The 23804-nt window shown below is 35.7% G+C and overlaps 2 pseudogenes across 1 annotated transcript; both read right to left on the bottom strand.

The window, feature by feature from the left end:
* Positions 1 to 823: 823 nt before the first annotated feature.
* On the bottom strand, positions 824 to 2020 carry LOC149580486 (protein ULTRAPETALA 1 pseudogene; annotated as a pseudogene). Its single transcript, XR_016353776.1, has one exon. The product of XR_016353776.1 is annotated as a protein ULTRAPETALA 1 pseudogene (transcript).
* A 2415-nt stretch (positions 2021 to 4435) lies between these two features.
* On the bottom strand, positions 4436 to 5254 carry LOC149580485 (transmembrane 9 superfamily member 7 pseudogene; annotated as a pseudogene).
* Positions 5255 to 23804: the final 18550 nt, after the last annotated feature.

The raw sequence follows: 23804 nt of genomic DNA, 5'->3' as shown, positions 1-23804 counted from the left end.
GAAGGCATATTGAGAATATAAATATTTTTTTTAGCCATGTCAAATATTTGAATTGTGATGTGAATATCAGGATTTAACTGTGTGATTTTGAGTCAAACTCGATGACCCATGTTTCATGAGTAGTGATTCAACATGAATCCATCTCTCATGAGAATAAATGGAACACTTAGCACTCATTGGATCTAGGTGATGCTCACAGGGGTGAAGCACCGGGACTTCCCGGGAGGTCACCCATCCCAGTACTACTCCAGCCTGAGCGCGCTTAACTACGGAGTTTCCTCCACAGTTAAACCCAAAGCTTGCAACCCCATTTGCAAATGGGGTTGCAAGCTTTGGGTTTAACTGTGGAGGAAACTCCGTAGTTAAGCGCGCTCAGGCTGGAGTAGTACTGGGATGGGTGACCTCCCGGGAAGTCCCGGTGCTTCACCCCTGTGAGCATCACCTAGATCCAATGAGTGCTAAGTGTTCCATTTATTCTCATGAGAGATGGATTCATGTTGAATCACTACTCATGAAACATGGGTCATCGAGTTTGACTCAAAATCACACAGTTAAATCCTGATATTCACATCACAATTTGACTAGCTGTGGAAATCATCTCCTACTTATCAAATATTTGAATTTTATATTTTTAGTTAAAATATAGTTTTATAGGAAAATTAATATTTTAAATTATTTTCATTTACTTTTCTTGCTAAAAAATAAGAAGCAACTTTACCTATTTTATAGGCTCAAACGTTCCTGCTCATAATAAGCTACATTAAATCTCCAATTTTTAATTAAAAACTACAGAATAAAAAGAGTGAAATTTCCAGTCAAAATCTAGGTGTCAACACGAGCTTTGAATAAAGTCCCAGTCTGCTCCATACAAAACAATCTTTAAAGCAAATGAGACAACTGGATACACTTCGATTAATGAAAATTCCAGAATTAAGATCTCGACTAAAAAGGCTGTAAATTGACAGAACGAAAGAGAAATGGCTGAAAAGAGAGGGCGGCATCTGGTTACTGGTTTTTAAATGATTGATGCCAAAAACAAGGGAAAATTTCACCATTCCAACCCCAATCATACAGAAACAATTTTTATTCCTGGCAAATCTTCAATTCTCATGAGTCAGGCATTGAAGGAATAAAAATCAATGCAAGAGCGGCATTTGCAGTCCCTGAAGAGGCAGATTTCACAGCCCAAGCAGACGCAGAAAGGGCAGCCATCACAGCCAGAAATCTTGCTGCATCCCCTGTATGCCTTTCGACTTGCCGCCCTTTCTTCCTCCAATTCGCACCCGATTCTCTCAAAAGCAAAATCAGAACAGACCCAATTGGGGTCAGCGACAGCCAAATGGTAAGCTCTGCATTCTTCCCTGTTGCGGCGCTTGAATCGGCGCTCCTTCCCGCAGGCGGCGCAGCGGACGAATTCATCCCTGTGGGCGACCCTGGGCTTCGAACCCTGGCCCTTGTTTTTGTAGTACCCTAAAAGCTCAGTCTTGCAGAGGGGCAGTTTCTTGTTGTGGCGAAGAACCCAAATGTTGTTCTTCCACTTCTTTGAGCGGTTTCCGGCGTGTTTCTCGAAAGCGGGCGGTTTCATGGTGCCCTCATCGCAGTAGCCGCCGGGAGAACACTCGCAGCCGACGATCTCAAAACTGCCGTCTTCGTTAACTCTCAGGCGGGCTACCGCATCTCCGTATTTGGCGCTGGTGCAGCCGCATGTCATTTCAACGAAGCCCTTCTCCCTCTTCAGCCCCGCCAAGCCCACAAGATGCTCCTCCTTGAATCCTCCTCTGCCATTAGTGTTGCTAGTAATGTCACTGTTCTCCGCCTCTTCCTGCATTCTTTCAGCCCCGGCCCACATAATGCTTCTCTTCCACCTGCTGAACGAAATACTAAAAAGCCGCATGGGCGATTTTAACATGGTCGGGCTTTATATGTGCTTCTGTCGACCGGTCCGAATCGTGACTCGCTAGACGTTTCCTCCTCATCTAATATCTTTCTTTTCTCTACTTTACCGACCCCTAATCCCAAGTTAGGAATAACTGGTCGGCTTCATCACCCGTAAGTAAAACTAATATCGTTTGTTTAGAGGTTGCGGTCCCATGGGCACGCTGCTACTGATCTTGTTCCCGCTGAATGTCGGGTCCCTTTTCTCTACGCAGCCCCCCATATTGTGCAGCGACCTACTTATTATTATGTTTACATGTTTGTTTAGGTTGCGGTCCTATGGGCCTGCTGCAAATGATTTGTCTCGGCTGCCTGCTGCGTACTATTTCTTTATTCGTTGGAATACTGGCCTACTTAATTAAAAATGAATCGATACTTTCGGATGTAAGTTATCAGCCACTCTTTCTCCCTTACTTTGACGTACACTTTTTAAAACTAGCAAGCCCATCTTGGAATGCAATAGGTATGCCAAAGATATATTGAAGATGGACAGATATTACTATTTTAAATATTTCTCTCTCAACAATTTTTATTAACAATTGAATTTAATGGAATTTTTTTTAAAAATGTTTTTCAATTTTTTTTTGCAATACTTGTCTTATTTAAATTTATATTGGTATATCTCTCTTTATATTTTTCTTAGTGTATCTCTCTAGTTCTATCTACCTCTCTATTTTTTTCTAGGTATATCTCTCTAGCTCTATCTACCTCTCTATATTTTTCTAGGCATATCTCTCTAGCTTTATCTACCTCATTATCTCTTTCAATCATGACTCTCTCTCTCTCCATATATATATATATATATATATATATATATATATATATATATATATATATATATATATATATATATATATATATATATAGTCAATCCCTCCCTCCTTTCTTAGTTGCTCCATCTCTCCTACTCTCTTTCTCTCTTTATCTATCACGTATTTTCTCTCTCCATATATCTCTATCTATATTTTTGTTGGTAAACGGATTGTTCTTTTGAATAAGCTTCCAAAATGTCCAAATCTGAAAGAACAATTAGATGCCAATAGCTGGATAATCTATCATGGCGTTGATAGATTTCCTCTGAATTGAAAGGTACAGCTCCCTTATAGAATGATATGTAATGAATTTGTTTATTTCCTAAACTAACTGGGTGTGTTCTTAACCTGAGAACGGAAGAGGAGAAACCAAGCTAATCCTAGGCAAGACTAGCTCAGGCAGATTTGAGATCCTAAACCTAGCCAATCCCAAGAATTCACAATCTTATGACTCCTTAGTATTGGTAATGCAATATGAAGAATTTGTTAATGCAGAGGCAATGCAGAATGAAAAATGGAGTGCGAGTTAAATATTCCAATTTCCATCATAGGAAGGCATGCAAACACTATGATCTACATCACATTTGATATTTGACACAAAATGCAAGATAGAGTCCAAGACTGAATATACCAACACTTTGATTGATTATAATCAAAAAAGTAACAACTAAACACTCTGATTCAGAATGAAACTTTTCTCTATTTTGAATGCACAAATACAATACCCAGATTTATTTGCTCACAGTTTCTTGTCAAATTTATTACAGAAATTAGAATAATAACCCCTATATGCAATGAAATGAAATACATAAACTAACATGCCCTCTCCTTTACTCCAGCTCTTTGACTGTATGTAGGAAAAGAAGAACCCTTCTATCCTCATCCAATTCCTTATTTAATGCCTTTTCATCTTCATGACCCTTCAATCACCAATATGACTGATTCTTTCTCATCCAATTCTTTAATCATTTCTCAATGATAATCTATCTTCACTCTTTTCGAATCCTATTCTTTTAACTTTTAGTACCTTGACCATTTTAATGGTATCATTCTTTATGAATTCAATGCAAAAGATTCCTCAAAGTATTGCAACAGTCTTCTGAATATCATCACTATTGGGATTCTTTGACTCTTCATATCCAAAATCTGATTGGCCTAGAATACTTTGCCCTTTTTAGGAATAGTTGTGCTGAGTGGCTCAATCAATCTTCACTGATGAGTATATCAGAAACAAGCTTGGTGATCTCTAGTTTTGAGAAGAAGTAGAATATTGCATAGAGAAAAAAACAGAGTGTTGATGAGCCTGAAGTTAGAAGTGCTATCCACCACCAATGATAATCTTCACTGCACAACGGGAAGTAGCAAATAACAATAGTGATCTTGGCACAAGTGACCAAAAGGGTGATAAAGACGATGAACAAGAACCCAAAGATATAGTAGAAATGATTCAACCATATGGAAGTCAAAATGAAAAATAGCTCAATGAAAACAGCTCCAAAAGGTATGATGCCACCAATTAATATGGAGAAAATTGGCTGCATGTATCAAGCCTATTATGGAATTTGCCTAGGGGTCTTGTTTGTCTTCACTGGATCCTTAATGGTGGGTTTCTTGAACCTAAAGTAACCGGAAACATAAAAACAAACTTCAGGGCATTTTAAAAAAAAAATTCTGTGCCTTTGAACATCTTATACAAATGAGCTAAAGAGTAGCCAGCAAATAAAAACATAAAGTAGGCTAAAGTGAATAGGAGGCCCGAACACATCTCCATGGACCAATTTCTATCCTATTTCTTCTTGGGCTTCATCCTGTATCTCCAATTGGTTGTATTTTGAAATATCCCTATACAAAGTTCTCATCATGATCATTGCCACCATGCCTGAAAGGAACAACACAATCATTAATGAATTAATTATGGAGAACCAATGGATCTAATTATCTGACATTAGCAGATATGTATCCCATCAAGATGCTCATTTCATAGAGCTATCCTTGAAAACCACATCATAACTGCAGATGACCTCTTTACCTTCCTCTACCTCCTAGGGAGCATCAAAACTTAAAACATAATGCTTAGTGTTTGCATTGCGGGTTATCAAATGTGGATTCTCGGGTTCCCAAGGTTGCTCATATTCTTTACACTGAAAGGTGTGACTTCAAAACTAACAATACGTGCAGTATCAGTCTCTACGTCCTTGTGCTACTTCACTTCAAAGTTCAAATGGTTGTGGATAAAATACTTCTCTTCTGTACTCCCTGCACAACTTGCAACACGACTCCGAGCTCGGGTTCATTATACCATGTCGCTTATGTTGTTGCTTGGTAAACTGCAGGCATTATCACATAATTCCTCTATTGGTAGGATTTCATAGTTTTGCGTAAAACATATTGTGTATGAATAGATCATAACCATCTTCACATGACCATGGGTCTTCTGTGGTCTTCAATGGCAATCCCCAAGACACTCGGGCTGATTCATCTCTTGTATGGCCGCAGAGCTTCTCCATCTTGTTGTTAGCATTTGGTCAAAACATATTTACCATGTCTTTGTCACAAACCATGTGCTTTTTCTTCACTCTTCAAACAAAGCTCAATAGATGTTGTCTCTTGTTCGCATGTGAAAGGCTTTTGAGACTTTTACTTCCTTTGTGACCACCAAGTCTTCACTGGCTACGAGTATATTTTTTCAGACATTGGCATAACAAAATAGAAACTTCATATAGGAATGTTCCCCTCCTTTATATCGAGTTTAAACATTGGGCTTTCACACCCACAAGCTCATGTTATGGCACCCAATGGGCACAAGACATAAAATGTATTTAGAGCATCAAATTTATCAAGCTCGAGGTCTCTCATGGCTAAGACTTTTGTAATTGACATTCATCCTCTTCCAAGGCCTGAGCTCCTATGTTCAGCACTAATTCCCCACATGCACCATAGCTATTGGTGGGTTTTCATAGGATTGCTTCAATGGAGTACCACAATATACATTTTTCACCTTGGCTTTATTAGAGAGTTTTCACTCCATTATGGAGGATTCACAGGGCCACTTTTGGTGAGATGAAGCACATAAATAGATTTATTTTGATAGCCATGCTCTTTGTTATGAATTTGATCTTTGGCAAAAAATGGCAATTTGGCTTCTCTAGCGAAAAATATCAATATAGATTCTCTTGCAAAAAATATCAATATAGCTTCTCTGGCGAAAAATGAACATGTGAGGGCATTTTCCACCAAAGTCAACTCTTCATGTTCGGGTGATCCCAATTTACATGATGTATTATATGTGTGCTTCAACATACTTGTGATGCACTTGATGACTGCCCTGTAGTGGAACATTCATTTTTAGCCTCTCCCGTGGTGGAAATTGGAGATGGACTGCGACATTAGATTTTTCACCTCGCCATTTTGTTAAAGATGTCGATGCACTTAATGATGCTACAAAAGTCAAGGAAAGTTGGCTATCTATTAAGTTTTTCTTTTAGTGTGACCACCGCAAATTTCCATTGTCCAGTCGGCATATTGACAATATTCTTAGATCCCAATGCACTACTGCCACAAGCCATGTTATGAGAAATTAGAAGTTCTATTCTCTAGGTCTATGACTCCAACTTCTAAGATAACTCCTGGTTTGAAGCTTTTAGCTTTGTGACTTTTGATGATTCAGTTCTTAGAGCCAATGCAAAAGATTATTTTTCCACTGAATGTTATGCCATCAGGTTTCTATACACAAGACACTTGGGGTTTATGCAAAAGTCTGACTTTAACATTCTGATTTATTTTTCACTTTCGAACTATACATCACAATCAACATACATGCTTGGTTAGTAACAACATAGGCTACCATATACATTTAAGTCTTGCTGTTAATTTGTTCATTAAGGTTATAAACCCGAATTGATTCCTTTGAATTCAAAAATAGAGCATGTAAACTTGGGATATGAACCCAAATTTGCACTTATGATATTGCACTTTGGAACTCTAAATCTAAGACCTGAAATTGATGATCTCATTATCTAAATTGGCAACACATGTTCATGAAGTTGGACTTGGAGGTTGGTCTTTGAAACTGTAAATCAGAATTTGATCATGAACCAAGTGCCATGATATCTAAATATTCTTTAACTTTGGATATATGAACTTGACTTTTTGACAAGGTTGATTTGGAAGTTCAAAAATGGTGTACTGAAAGTACACCTACAATTTCTCACTCTTTCATTCACTCCATCTATACTATCATGTGTATGTGTCTCTATTTCTATATATATATCTCCATTACACTCCACTTTACATTGGCTTCTACCCATAACTTTCTCTACATCTATCTTTTGATATTTATATCTCTATATACTATTCTTATCATTTATTTGGTAGTTATTGATGTGATCTAAACATTACTATTAGGCTTCATTACTACTGTAAGAACCAAAATCTCTAACATTGCCACATATGCAAAATAACCATAAAATGCAAAAAATTGAAATTGAAAAGTCAAATGTCAACTACATTTGCATAAGCACTTATTCCCATTTCATTAAAGTTGAAAATAAAATAAAATTACAGCTACACTCAAACGAGTCACAAAGATGAAACATGTCATCAAAAATATCATAATTTTGGACATAATTAATGTTGTTTGTTTCTATTACTAACAGATCACACGTCAGAACTACATAAGCTTAAGATACTAGAATATACATATAACACATCGATCTTATGTCACAAATTATGTCAACTTGCACACCAAACATAAGTATAACATTAGTACATCATATGGTATAAATCATATGATAACATAAAACATAATAATAACATGTCATTGAAAATTAGTGTACATTTGCATGTAGTCATGTCTCGAAGCCATCAGAACGTTATCCATCTACTATCATGAGACAGAAGAGTGGTCCAGGCACTTTTACCACCCAACCATGGAGTGGTTAGCTCCCCGAGGTTCTTTGGTTAAAAAGAACTACCTAACCCTAGCATGAGAAGGCTAGCAACTTGGCACAATTAGATCGAAAGGATCTGGTGCAACCTTTGTGCCTAATCTACTTACACATATGTCTAGTAGAAACATACACAAGGATGTGGAAAAGGAAATATAACATAAAATAACTAATGCATTTCAAACATATGCATAATTCTTCTATTGAGCTTGGCCAAGCATCATGAACTAGTTTAGTGTAAAAGACTGGCAGGTAATTTATAAGGAACACTAACACAAGTTTCCAATAATTAACCTCCTCTTTGATCCCACATTCAACACCCTTCCCAAAAGTCAAATTTTACTTCCCAATACAACTTCATGTAATACAATAAACATCTATCTCAAAAGGGAACTTCTAAAAGTTGGCTATAAAGCATTATATACAAAACAACTCCACTAGATTCAAGAGAGTAAAATCCTCATTTAAATGAAAAATTCAAAAAATCCATTTTGTCCAACAGTTTCACATGTCCAAAATCTACCAAAATCTCATCATAACAACAAACCCAAAAAATCCTCAGATTTGCAATAAACAACTCATATATCTTTCTCTTTCTTTTATCATCTCATGCACTCCCATGGATTCAATCTAGGGTTACAATAATAAAACCATAGCTCTAATACCACTTGTAAGAAAACTTGCAACAAAGAATATAATTGTTTCCACATAACCCATAATAGATCTAAAATAAATATGTAATTGAAATTCACATGCAAGATAATAGACAAGATCCCCACAAAAATTGTGACACAAGATATACCATGGGAAACCCTCATTGAGGGAAAAAAAAAAAACTCAGCCTCCAAAAGCATCCATTTTCATATTTTATTCAACAAAAATAACATTGTAATACAACCATGGAAGCCTTCAAAAAACCATAGCCACTACCAAGCAATCCATGTGAACAAACATGAATCCACATATCCCATGCCATGCTTCCAACCTTCACAAATGTTCACTTGGCTAATCTATCATGCATTGTCCCACTCGAATCTTTCCCTTTTTGCCTTCTATCTTGTCTCTACAACTACCCTTGTGGTTGTTTATATAGTAGAAAGTCCAACAAAATCACCAAGTGGTATTACATAAATCAGGTACTAAAACTATGCGCTACCTAACCCATTGACCCCACATTTAATATTGAAAATTTAATTTTTTTCCCTAATATTAAATAATTACATGAAATATTATACAATGTTACAATACAACTCATCAAGTATATCCCCTGAGAATCTTTACATGTTGCACATCTATCTAGGTGCAATGTTACATAACAAAATGATATAATATAATATAACAATATTATGCAATGCGTGCAACACCCATTACCTCAACAATGTGATGGGAGCAACCACTATCTATAATCCAATTAGATTTTTTCTTTTCAACTTGTGATACTAATGTTTTTTTCTTCACTAACTTTCTCTTATTCAAGGCTTTCTTCCTTAATAGCAACAAATCCTATTTCATCATCCCTTTCACTCAAGAAATATTCAAATTTAGAATCAAATTGATCTCATCAGAATAAAAAGAAATCCTTAGGCATTGTTGATTTATAGGGATTTTAAAACTTCTTCACTCTCTTAGGACATTTAGAAGAATAATGACCATATTGATTGCATGTCCAACACTTAAAAAATTTGTTACCTTTAGGTTCTCTCTTCATAACTAGGACAAATCCTTCCTCAATCTTCTTGTCTTTATCCACTTTTAGTCAATTGCTACTGGCATAATATCCACTTGTACTTGCACTTCATGTGAACATAGGTTTGTCTCTCAATGAGCTAAAAGCAATTTCTACTCTAGGTAATTCTCCACTTTGCTTCATCTACATTTCAGCTGACTGTAATCTCCTAAGAAGAGTCTCTCTTGTAAAATCAGACATGCAATGAATACCTTGTTCAATCATTTGTGCTATTTGTTTGTATGTAGGTGTCAAAGTCTTCAATATCTTCCATACAACTTCATCTTCTAAATTTTATCCTCCACAAGTCTTAATTCTTGTAACAATCTATGATATTCTACCAAAATAACTCCTTATATGTTCATCTTCCACCATCTTAGCATCTTGTAATAAGCATATTCAACTCTACAATCTAATCTTTTGAACATGTTTATCACCTTCAAATGTACTTTGCAAAGCAATCCAAATCTCATGAGCAAGTCTTAAAGATTTTACCTGACCAAATTCAATTTTAGGAAGAGTTGATAATAGTGATTCTCTAGCAAGCATATTGGACATGAATATATATTTCTCTTTTTCCTCACAACCTTCAAGATATTTTTCTTCAATCACATCCTTTTTCTTCATAGTAATCAACTAGTAATCTGGACCCATGTATAATAGAGGTGTCTTCATCTTTTCTTTTCAACTTTCATAGTTAACTCTGGCATCAAACTTCAGACTTTATTTCCTAAAGTGCACCATAGATCTCCTTAAGATGTTAATCTTTTCCTTCAAGGACCTAATGCTCTGATGCTAATTTTTAGAAAGTAAATTCCACCAAAATAGTTGAGATGGGGGGAGGGGGGTGAATCATTTATGCAATTAAAACAACTCTCAATATCTTCTTTAATTCTGAAACATGTAAACAATAGATTTAGCAACCATAGAAAGATAACCATACACAATAACACTAGATTTGTTAACTAGTGAAACCCTTGATCAGAGGGAAACCCCTAACGGGAATGATGCGCACAAGATGATGTACTAATATAAATGTTCCTTGTAAAAGGATGGACCTTGTTAGTAGTCAATGAAATACAAACTGTATATATGAGTCCTTGTTAGGAGACTTTGAACCCTTGTTAGGAGATTTCAACCCTATTAGAAATTGTGCCAACCCTGTTAGGAGTTGAAAGGAAGACAAAAGGACCCATTGTCCAAACAACTTCAGTACTATCCTCACTCAATAATACAAGTGTACATCAAAAAAATTCCAACAATAACTTATTTTGGCAAATATAGTTCCTTGTAAGCTCACTGTGCCTCAACTACATCAATTTCTACTCTAATCCAAAAGATATTCACATTCAAGAGCTTGCACAATACATCATATATCATATTTTATGCACTGGATACCTATCCATAAGGAAATGACCCTCCCTTTATACCAAGTCCTAAATTTATTTATTGAGTTGACTTAAGAGGCTTTCCCAATTTGCAATAATAATATAGGACCAAATACAATTACATTACATGTTACATTACAACAATACATCTTTTCACAATTAGAAGTAATCTGTCATCTCACAGTTGTCATAACTTTATACTCGTTTATCATTTGATTATGTGCGATTAATCAAAGAATCTTCAACATGTCTTCAACCTCTGTCTTAGCTCACTCATCCATATTGCAGCTCTGTTAGGACATAGAATCCAAACATTAGTACCCACTTTCTAGAATGCTATCTAAAAGGTGCCTTCACCAAATCCTTCATAACCTTGTCCAATCTTCATATTTCTATCTAGAAACTCTTAAATGTAGCATCTAGACATACTTTAGAACATAATCCCAAGTGCGCATAAGCTGATCTTCAATCCTCAAACAACATGGAACCAAACTTTGTTTGCTACTCTGTCAGTCTTCACAAAATAACTAGTATGTTGACATCAATGACAAACTTTGTCATGAATGCAACACACAACCTCTAAATCATGTCTACAACATTGCTAAGATACTCCCCCATAGGAATACCATCAACATTCATGTTAATAGATATAGAATTTAATATTTTTTAATATTGCAATGTCATTTCATTGAAGATAATATGAAGCAAGTGTTTCTCTTCTTTCTATTGTAGTATTCTTTTTAGTTACGGTTTGTTTCCCTATTGTGGTGTGTGCATTTGAGTTAGTAAAAAGAGTACCCTATGTCAAGTGGTATCAAAGAAGAAGTTCTTGGATGAGTAGAGATAAATTGTTGAACATCAGAATGTTTGCGCCAAGATTGTAGTTGTGGGTATGGGAGATAAATGCAGAAAATGCCTTCACAAAGGAACCATGGAGGAAGAGTTTCGTGTATGATAGAAGAGGGCTTTAGAGCTCTCTAGAGGCAAGTGTGAGCACTACAAGAGGAGTTGCATAGAAAAGTTGACAATACAAAATAAATGTTTATCTTCTTGCTGTTGTTTGTTCTTGTCATTTTATGTTTGTTTCCCTATTGTATTGTGTGTGTTTGGGTTAGTAAGGGGAGTAACCTCCACCAAACACTTTTATTTGTGTTCTTTTGCAAAGTATTTTTTTCCCTTAGCAACTTTTTTATATTAATTATTTATTATGAACACTGTTTATAAGAAGCTCTAGATTGAAGGTAGATATGTTGTTGATGAAGCAACTCAAAAGATCATGGATGTCCTCAGTACGATACAAGGAAGGGTTACCCAAAAATGCTAAATGAAATGTTCCTCCCTTATAGTTGGTTCTATGGTTATTTTTAAAATTGTATTCTTTACCTTGAGCTCTCTTTTAGTGTTGTCTCTTTACAATTCTTTAATTAATTTGTTATTTTTTATACTCCAAGTTATAAATCTAAATAGTCTTTGTTGGTTTATTTGTTCATATTTTAGAAGTGGCGTACCCATAAAAAAATTGTTTAATAGTGAAAGAAGAAAAATCACTAGGGAGAGGACCTAGTAGTTGTGCACCCTAACTTTGCGCTTCTCAAGATCCTACATGAAACTTCAGATCACCCTTAATTTTTTACAACAACTTACTTGACAAGTCCCCAACTTATAACTAATGTTCAGAGCCACATCAACATATTTTTTGCCAAGGTATCAAAAACAACCCCAAAAAAATGTGAGACTAATGATCGGGAAAATGCACACACGTGCTTAAGTAGTTGATGTGCCACTACATGATTCATTTCTTTCTAGAATAAACAATACATTTTATTCAATTATGAGTAGTCCTCATCAACAAGAAGAAGCTTAAACTCGCAACTATTGGTGCAATTTGTGAAAAATATTGAACGTTAACAATTATGAGTACTAAATTAACAAATATAGGTATCAAATAAACAAATCCTATCACAACCATTAGAACACATTTAGGTAGTAGACACTCTCCCCTAAACTTCTCAGGTGAATAACACCCTTAGGGAAAAAGATCCAACAACCGCCCAAGCTAACTTCATACAGCTAGAACTCACCCTAAGTCAGATTTTGTCAATTTTTTCAATGCACCTCTGTAGGTGAGTGAGGAGCTTAAAGCTAATGTGTTGACTTTTGGGTATTCACAGAGCTCTCTGTAGGGATAGTGGAGTGCCAAGTGGTCAAAAAGTGTAATTTCAAAATGCTCGCTTGAGACTTGCTATGTTTATGCACCAATAGTCACTCACTCAAAAAATAGCAGTACTAAGGTTAAATGTCTTAGTATTTTTTATAGAATGTCTTGTACACAAAGTAGTCAATCACCAACTAAAAATGATTAAAAAACAATTAATTATTAGTAAATATATAATTAACTATTAGTACATGTATTTTCATTTTCTGAAACTCTTTTTACAACCATAATTAATATGTATGTATAACAAAATTATCACCATTGTTGATTCCCCCTGTCATTTGCTCTCTTCCCCTAATATATAATCTAGACAAGTGACCTAGTTTTTTATACCTCCTGGTTAGTGAGGTAGTGATGGGACCATTTGTGTTGCTATACTCGTGAGTGTTTACTTGTCCAAGGACAAAATCATTGGTGACCGGTGCAACCATCATATGTGATTGGGCCCCAAGAGATACCTTGCTTTTTGTACTACGGCGGCCAAAATGGGCGTCCCTTTGTTGGTATTGGTGTTGGTTAACAATTCGAGAGTCTCTCCATTGTCGCCTTCTCGCTTCACATCACATCATCTGAACTCCAGCATTGTATCAAGTTGGGCTTTTGTTGCACGCTTTGCCCTATCCTTCATCATTGTTTCTTCTTGGAACAATATAACAAATGTCTTAGGCTTCACCACAATTGCCTAGTTGCTTTGTTTTTTGTCAAATAAATTGCTCAAGTCCCCTTCAGAGTATCTAAAACTATTAGCTAACATTTTTCACAACGCCCAATAACCATCCCTTCTCAATTTCATACATATTTTTAGCCTCGCAGGGGGGGGGGGAAATGATTTACTCCTCGCGAGAGGAAGAACTGATTTCAACGTTTTAATCATCATGTCGGCTCGCGCCGTTCATGGAGATCAATGGGATGGGTCGATTAATACTTGACCAAGTATGTACCCAGATATTAAAGTTTGTGTCGACAATATCAACTGCTGCCCTTCATTTCTTAAAATGGCTCTTGCTTGCAACAAAGGTGATTGCGATGATATCCATGTCTTCCTCTGTTTTTTGAGCTATTGGATAAACGGATTAATACAGTAATAGTTGTTTTATGAGTTGAAATAGCTAAGAAATATTACATAGTAAGGCTTTATTTTTAGATTTGAAGTATTAAATAATTAGAATTAACTTTTTTTAATGCTTAATCTTTTTGGATGACATCATTACTAAAGTACTAGACAAAACAAAGCAGTCAAAGACAACAAAACAGACAAATATTTCTAAAATAAGTTATTTTAAGGTTATTCATGTCGGTGTTAGAGATGGTTAATTGTTAATGATAAAGATTATTTTAGCGCATTAGAAATTATGAGTAAAATATTCCTCCATGAGTTCATACATAGACTGTAGGACAATCCACCTCATTGAACAACTTTTGTAATTTAATTTCTTATGTGTAGTAATGATGAATACCTTCAACTTCTCAAACTTACATTACCGTCGACTTCTCAAACTTCTTATTAAGATGATACTTCTTCATTGCTTGCTATTAATTTCTAGACCATTGGCCTTGCAATGATAGAATATCATAAAATTTCAGCTATTTGTTTTAATGATATATTAAGAAATGTTATTTATGCTTCTTTAAAATAAACACAATGATTTAAAAAAAAAAGATTTTATACTATAACGGTGAAGTCATTATTCATGCTAGATCAGAAATATTTATTATTATTAATAACAATAGCTAAATGCATGATAGTAGTCCTTGTAGTGACAATGAGAGTGGTTGAAAACCACATACATTAATGGAGATGGTACATAAAATGTCCATTTTCGTAAATATCATAATTTTCATATGTAAATAACATGGTTTTCTTATTTGTTGTTGTCTATAAATTACATAATATTTACATGAAATCTCATAAGATAAATTTGTTACTTCATATAAAAGTTAGCATAGAATCACAAATCTAGTAATCAATAACATTTATTAAAAGGGGATAGCATTTTGTGAATGGTACAATATTTGGTCTATAAAGTCAACAACCAAGTTTCAAACCTCAAGGGGTCATTCTCTACTATGTTAAGAATGGAAAGTTGATTCCCTTGGTGTTAATACACCAAATGTTAAAAAACAGTTATCTAAGCTTCTAGTAGCGCTCATTTTGGCATTGGTTTTGAATAGGGACTACTATTGCAAACGTTACTAATTATACCTTTTCTTCAACTTCATAGTTACTTAAGTTACTTTCTCCTGTAATAGTTACAATTCTACTTTTTCTTCAAAACATTTAACTATGGACTTAAGGTCTTTGTCTCCTGCATCTGTGAGCATTGACTCTTGTGTTGGGGTTTATGCACCCTTTTACATTCTAATTGGGTTTGCATTACCAACTTCTCATATGACTCCTATAGTTTAGGTGGTGGGTGATGTTATCATTCTAATCTTCACTATTTTAGAGAAGGTCTCTCCCTTTGAGTACCCTAGGTCCTCGATTGGTGTCAATGTTGAGGCCCCCCTTGTAATGCCTTCTCTACTATTGGTGGGTACGACTATACTTGTGTTACCAAATTTTTTATTGGTTTTCCTCCCAAGAGGAAATGTCATCCTCTTCCTTTCACCAAAGCCTACCCTATTATGGTTAGTAGGCAAGATTTGGTGAAAAATGTGCATTTTTAACCAACACTATGGATATGTGAAGATTTGTAATGCCTTGCCTGAAGATCCTTGGAACAAGGACAAATAAAAGCCAATACATTTTTAAAAAAAGGAATAAAGCATGGATACAACATCAACATGAAAATGATCACAATATCACAGTGGAAGACTCAACTAAGTAGTCTAATCAACCAATGATCTCCAAATTCCACTATTTACCAACACATCATTAACTAACTAAGTAGGTTTAGTGTACAATAACCACTTCCAATAAAGACACACGTACAAAAAACCCTGACTAGCCATCTTGAAACTTGACTAATCCTTAGTTGATATATAAACATATCCCTTCACTATAGGAGGCAACAACTCCCCAAAGGGTATCCAAAACATTTTTTTGAAACACACCCAATAAGTCAAAAAGTACCTATTGTCTACCTGAGCAGGTTTTCTCTCAAACCCCATGTGATATTTTCCCTCAAATCATACGATACTTTCAAGTATCGTATGATATTATTCACTACTATCGTGCAACACTTTTTACTATAGTCAGGTGATATTTCTTATAATAACCATGCAATACTTTATACTATGGCTATGCAATACTTTACTAGTATCGTACAATATTCTTTACTACTATAGTGCGATACTTTTTCAAAATTGTGAATGCTGAAAAAAATATCGCCCATGTTTTGAACATAAGGCCAATTAGCCATTTATGTAGAAAAGGAAGTGTTATAACCTCCACACCAGGGAGTACCGAGACCACCATAGTCGAGGAGTAAACACTCAAAAGAATAAGGGAGATCAAATTGTTGGAAACGAGAACAGAGTAACTAAGAGGGGGAGGGGGTGAATCAATTATTCCAAAAACTTTCCACAGTCCCTAAGATGTTTGAATATACCCTTGATCTGATTAATAAAATGCTAAAACTCGATAATGCAGCAAATGATAAATATTAAGAACTGATATGTTGTCATGCACAAAGTAATTCAGTAATTAAAACACAAGAGACACCAGTTTTAACGTGGAAACCCAATATGGGAAAAACCACCAATGTAACTAGATACTGTTTTTCACTCTTCTGAAGTGAGCCCTGTTAGGAGCCAACCCTGTTAAAGGTTACAAAAACACACTGTTAGGTGTGACCCTGTTAAAGGATTTAATCACCCTGTTAGGAGTGGCCTTGCTAGAGGTTTTTAGAACAATTCAACTGAACTGTCACCTTGTTAGAGGATTTATTGAATGGCTGTTAAACCAACTCTGTTAAGAGATTTTGAATACACTGTTACAATGGTTAGAAAGCAACAATGAAATGACCTGATATAATGTGCAACTTATCTTTGTTGATTACAGATCTCTGTTATGCTTGACTGAATCCTTACTGATCAAATACAACTTTGCAGCTCCTTCAACACATCTGATCCTTTATTAGACTTTTCTCAACATTCGCCTCTTCATACTATAATTCGCATTCATAACTTCTTTTTCATAATTACACACTTTAATTCATAACTTGAATGACCATATATACCTTTCAGATTATCTTAGTCGGCTCAAATCTCTTACTAAAACAAACAATTACAACAGTCGGCTAAAACTAATTAATTAGAAAATCCCTATACTGGCCGACCCTGCATGGTGAACTCTATTCAAAAAATAATTCCTATGTTAACCGACTGAGCTCGGTTGATACAACGAATCTTCGTGACAATCCTTCAATCGCCGGGAGAATTCGGTAAGTACTGAGTTTCTTGAGATAACCGAGTGAGCTCGATGGAAACTAACCTTTGGAGACCGAGTGAAGCTCGGTGGAAACTAACCTTTGGAGATCGAGTGAAGCTCGGTTAACACTGACTTTTCACATTTCCTTCGTTGACCAAGTTAGCTCGGTTAACACTATTTTCCATATTTCCTTCGATGACCAAGTGAGCTCGGTTAACACTGTTTTCCACATTTCCTTCGATGACCGAGTGATCTCGGTTAACACTGATTTTTCACATTTTCTTCGATGACCGAGTGAGCTCGGTTGGCACTGTAAATTGTATTGCAGATTGTCTGAGCTCGGTGAACTTGAGACTAATGACTGATATGATATTTGTGTGACATCAAGGACAACATTATTCAACAATCTCCCTCTTTGGCATTGATGGCAACACAACATGTCATAACATAAATGAAATTTTGAAAACAAGTTCAACAAGATAACAGACTTCTCCCTCTTTCAATAGTCTCCCTCTGTTAAGGGACTTTATGACAAACTTTTCAAATCTTCACAAATTTCAGAAGGATATGACAGTAAAATCTCTCCCTCTTTGACAACACATGCCAAAGACAATAGAAGTTAAGCGAATTATAATGTACCTTTAGTACTGATTCATATGCAATGATTGTTGACTAAACTGTATCAACAGATAGATCTTCAATCTTGTATGCGTTGATGCATCATTAGAACTTATTTTTAGGGGACTTCAGATAGGGGAATGACCCCTAACTTACCTCTGAGATACAAAAATGCATCCTTAGGTAAAGGCTTTGTGAATATGTCAGCAATTTGTTCTTTTGTATGGACATATTCCAATCTGATCTCCTTGTCTTGCACCAATTCTTTGACAAAATGATATTGTATTGCAATATGCTTGGTCTTGGAATGCATCACTGGATTCTTAGATATGTTGATTGCACTAGTATTGTCACAGAACATGACAATTGGTTCTTTAATGTCCATCTTCATTCCTTGCAATAACTGCTTAAACCAAACAATATTTGAACAGTTTACTGTTGTAGCAACATACTCTGCCTCTGCTGTAGATTGGGATGTACAATTCTACTTTTTGCTTGTCCAAGAAACCAATCTTTTTCCAAGAAAGAATGCTCCTCCACTTGTGCTTTTTCTGTCATCAAGGTTTCTTGCCCAATCAGCATTAGTAAACACTTTCAAATCTAAATTACCTCCAAATTTGTACCATAAACCATAATATTTAGTTCCTTTCAAATATCTCATTATTCTTTTGATTGCCATCAGATGAGTTTCTCTTGGTTTTGCTGAAAATCTTGCAACAATACCAACTGCAAGGGCAATATCTGGCCTGGTATGAACTACGTATTGCAATTTTCCAATCATAGATCTATACAATGTTTGATCTACCTTTTTGGATTCATCATCTTTGGTAAGTTTCAATCCAGTACACATAGGAGTTCCAACAGGTTTACAGTCCTCCATACCAAACTTTTTCAATATCTCTTTGATGTATTTTGATTGAGTGATGTAGATGCCATTCTTATTTTGTTGAATTTGGAGACCAACAAAGAATTTTATTTCACCAAACATAGACATTTCAAATTCCTTGTTCATTTGTTCTGAAAATTCTTTGCAAAGATCATCATGCCCTGTGAAGACAGTATCATCTACAAATATTTCTGCCAGGACAATCTTATTATCTGGTCCTTCCTTTATATACAAGCTACCATTATCATTAGTTCTTTGAAAACTAATCTGAATAGGATAGTTATGCAATCTTTCATACCATGCTCTAGGGGCTTGTTTCAGACCATACAGTGCCTTGTGTAATTTGCAGACCATGTTCCTTTTATCTGGATCAACAAAACCTTCAGGTTGTTCAATGTAAACCTCTTCATCCAGTATTCCATTGAGGAATGCTGACTTGACATCCATCTGATAAACTTTGAATCCTTTGTGAGCAGCATATGCAAGTAAGGTTCTGACTCCTTCCAATCTTGCAACAAGAGCAAAGGTTTCTCCATAATCTATGCCTTCTTCTTGAGAGTATCCTTTGCATACTAATCTGACTTTGTTTCTAGATAACTTACCATCCTCAGTCAACTTGTTTCTGAATACCCACTTGGTTCCAATTACATTCTTATTTTTAGGCCTGGGTACAAGAGTCCATGTCTTGTTCTTCTCTATCTGTTCTATTTCCTTGTTCATTGCCTCAATCCAACTATCATTTGCCAATGCATCTTTAATGCTTCTAGGTTCAAAATTAGCAAGTAAACAAGTATTTTTCTTGCTTCTTGTCAAGGTTCTTTCAGATTTGTCTCCAATGATCTGATCTGGTGCATGATGTCTTCTGACATATTTAGCTAATACAGGTTCTTTGCCTCTTGAATGAGTTTCATTGCTATCTCCTTGTGTTTCAATTTCATATTCAGGCTGTTTTGGCTCGGTAAGAATTGGCTCGGGCACTTTAGACTCGGTAGACACTTGCTCGGTGGTGTCTGAATGTTGCTGTGGCTCGGTTTGAACCTTTTGCAACTTGGTTACTAATGACTCGGGAGTTGAGGATTCTTGAGTGAACGGTATGCTTGGTATAGTATCTGGTTCAATGTAAACAAATCTTCTGTAATCTTCAGGTACCTTTTTGCGTTCTTCCTCAGATTTGTCTGCAAACTCATCAACTTTCACATGTGCACTTTCTATGACTTTGTGAGTGGATAGATTTAAACATCTATATGCTTTGCTTTTGCAAGAATATCCTAAAAATATTCCTTCATCACCTTTTACACCAAATTTTCCTTTTCTAGATTCTTTCAAAATATAACATTTGCTTCCAAATACTTTCAGATAACTTACATTGGGTTTGTAGCCATACCATAATTCATAGGGAGTTTTGAATGAGTCCTTTTTCAATTGTACTCGGTTTAAGGTATGAACTGTAGTGCTGATGGCTTCCTTCCAGTATTTGATAGCAAAGTTCTTTTCTATCATCAGGGTTCTTGCACAATCTATGATGGATCTGTTTCTTTTTTCAGCTATTCCATTTTGTTCAGGAGTTCCAGGTGCTGAGACTTGTCTTTTAATACCTTTTTCAATGCAGAAGTTGTTGAATTCTTGTGAGATGAATTCACCACCTCTATCTGACCTTAAGCATTTTAGTCTTTTTCCTGTTTCTTTTTCTACTCTTGCCAAATACCATTTGAATTTCTCAAATGCTTCTAATTTGTTCCTTAGATACATGACAATCATCATTCTTGAGTAGTCATCAACAAAAAGAATAAAGAACTTTTCTCCAGTATAGCTTTCTATTCCAATGGGCCCACACAAATCAGTATGCACAATTTCTAATATATCTTCAGACTGATAGTTTTTACTTTTAAAACTAGTCTTACCCATTTTACCAATCTGACAATTCTTGCATAGACCAACCTCAGGTTTCTTAATGTTAGGAATGCCTCTTACTTTCTTGAATTTGCTTATTTTTACCAAGTTATCAAAATTGACATGATGCAACCTTTTATGCCATAACCAACTTTCTTCAATTTGAGCAATAAAACATGAGCATTCACCAAGTTATAGATAGAACAAGTTACCTTTAGTTTGGGTGCCAGATCCTATCAGCTTTCCTTGCTCATTCAACAATCTTGCCTTTCCATGCATGAATTCCACCTTGAATCCAGTATTGAGTAACTGTGCCACACTTAACAAATTATGTTTAAGACCTTCAACCCAATAGGCATTATTACATACAAGTTCTTTGGTTAGATAGATTCTTCCTCTTCCTTTTATGAAACAAGGTTCATTATTACCAAACCTTACACTGCCACCATCATAGTCTTCAAACTGATCAAACTTAGTTTTATCACCAGTCATATGATGTGAGCAACCACTGTCTATAATCCATGTATCATTCTTACTTATATGAGAGGCAAGTGCCATTTTATCTTCCTCATCACTGTCAGAATCATCTTTAACAGCAATATAAACAATTTCATCCTCACTATTATCAGAGTCTTTAGAATTTTCAGCCATGAAGCATGATTTCTTACCTTTTTTCTTGAATGATTTGAAGTCTTTCTTGCCATTCCATTTGTAATCTTTCTTTTCATCATTGTTTTGCTTGTTTGGACACCTTGCTGCAATATGACCAATTTCTTCACAAGAAAAACAAATTAGAGGAACTTTACCTTTGTATTTTCCTCTGCCTCTAGAGTATTTCCTTGCTAGTAGAGCTTCAATTACTTCCAGGTCACTGTCTGAACTTTGGCTTGATTCATCTTCACTTTCTGACTGAGATTCCTTCTCCTTCTTGTTTTTTCCTTTGAGTGAGAGCTTGGCTTGAAATGCTGATTCAATGTTTTTAGAGGCTGGAACATAGTTATCAAAGTTATCCAGTTCAAATGCAGTTAGTCTTCCAACAATGGCCTCAAGATTTATCTAATGATTTGCTTCACACCTTCTTTCCTGAATTGCATAAACTCTGATTGCATAAACGGGAAGCAAGGTTCTGAGAACTTTGCTTATAACTATTTCTCCTTTGATATCACCTCCAGATGCTCTGATTGCACTCACACATGCTTTAACTCTTCCAACATATTTTGCAATGTTTTCATCCTCTTTCATCCTCATTTGATCAAATTGTCCTCTTAGACTTTCTGCTTTTGCTCTTCTTACATTATCATCTCCTCCATAGATCTCTTTTAGCTTGTTCCACATCTCAAAGGCAGTTGTGCAGTCCTTAATGTCATCAAATTCTTCATAACTGAGAGCGGATGCTATGTCTATCATCATATTTTTGTGAGTCTTCTTTTCAGCAATGTCATTGACAGACAATGTGCCAGAAGGTTCTTCATATTTTTCTTCAAGGTATTTTAGTCCAGTATCACCAACAGTAGCCAGATGAAGTCTCATCAATCCTTGCCATGCGGAGAAGTTATCTCTGTTGAGTTTTGGAATTTCTCTTTTGTAAGACATCTTGATCTTTGACTTAGATCCTTGAAATCTTTTCTTGCAAGCACCAAAAGCTCTGATACCAATTGTTGGAAATGAGAATAGAGTAACTGAGAGGGGGAGGGGGTGAATCAGTTATTCCAAAAACTTTCCACAGTCCCTAAGATGTCTGAATATACCCTTGATCTGATTAATAAAATGCTAAAACTTGATAATGCAACAAATGATAAATATTAAGAACTGATATGTTGCCATGCACAAAGTAATTCAGTAATTAAAACACAAGAGACACCAGTTTTAACGTAGAAACCCAATATGGGAAAAACCACCAATGTAACTAGATACTATTTTTCACTCTTCTGAAGTGAGCCCTATTAGGAGCCAACCCTGTTAAAGGTTACAAAAACACACTATTAGGTGTGACCCTGTTAAAGGATTTAATCACCCTGTTAGGAGTGGCCTTGCTAGAGGTCTTTAGAACAATTCAACTGAACTGTCACCTTGTTAGAGGATTTATTGAATGGCTGTTAAACCAACTCTGTTAAGAGATTTTGAATACACTGTTACAATGGTTAGAAAGCAACAATGAAATGACTTGATATAATGTGCAACTTATCTTTGTTGATTGCAGATCTCTATTATGCTTGACTGAATCCTTACTGATCAAATACAACTTTGCAGCTCCTTCAACACATCTGATCCTTTATCAGACTTTTCTCAACATTCGCCTCTTCATATTATAATTCACATTCATAACTTCTTTTTCATAATCACACACTTTAATTCATAACTTGAATGACCATATATACCTTTTAGATTATCTTAGTCAGCTCAAATCACTGACTAAAACAAACAATTACAACAGTCAGCTAAAACTAATTAATTAGCAAATCCCTATACTGGCCGACCCTGCACCGTGAACTTTGTTCAGAAAATAATTCCTGTGTTAACCGACTAAGCTCGGTTGATACAACGAATCTTCGTGACAATCCTTCAATCGCCGGGAGAATTCGGTAAGTACTGAGTTTCCTGAGATAACTGAGTGAGCTCGATGGAAACTAAACTTTGGAGACCGAGTGAAGCTCGGTGGAAACTAACCTTTGGAGACCGAGTGAAGCTTAGTTAACACTGACTTTTCACATTTCCTTCGTTGACCAAGTTAGCTCGGTTAACACTGTTTTCCACATTTCCTTCGATGACCGAGTGAGCTCAGTTAACACTATTTTCCACATTTCCTTCGATGACCGAGTGATCTCGGTTAACACTAATTTTTCACATTTCCTTCGATGATCGAGTGAGCTCGGTTGGCACTGTAAATTGTATTGCAGGCTGTCTGAGCTCAGTGAACTTGAGACTAATGACTAATAAGACATTTGTGTGACATCAAGGACAACATTATTCAACACAAATAACTCTAACATCTAATCCATAGCATATAATGTAATCA

Source organism: Cupressus sempervirens, chromosome 1 (assembly GCF_028749045.1).
Source record: "Cupressus sempervirens isolate cs-2001-9-10 chromosome 1, ASM2874904v1, whole genome shotgun sequence".
Lineage (NCBI taxonomy): Eukaryota > Viridiplantae > Streptophyta > Pinopsida > Cupressales > Cupressaceae > Cupressus > Cupressus sempervirens.
The sequence above is the reverse complement of the archived record's forward strand: the minus strand, read 5'-3'. Positions and strand labels throughout refer to the sequence as shown.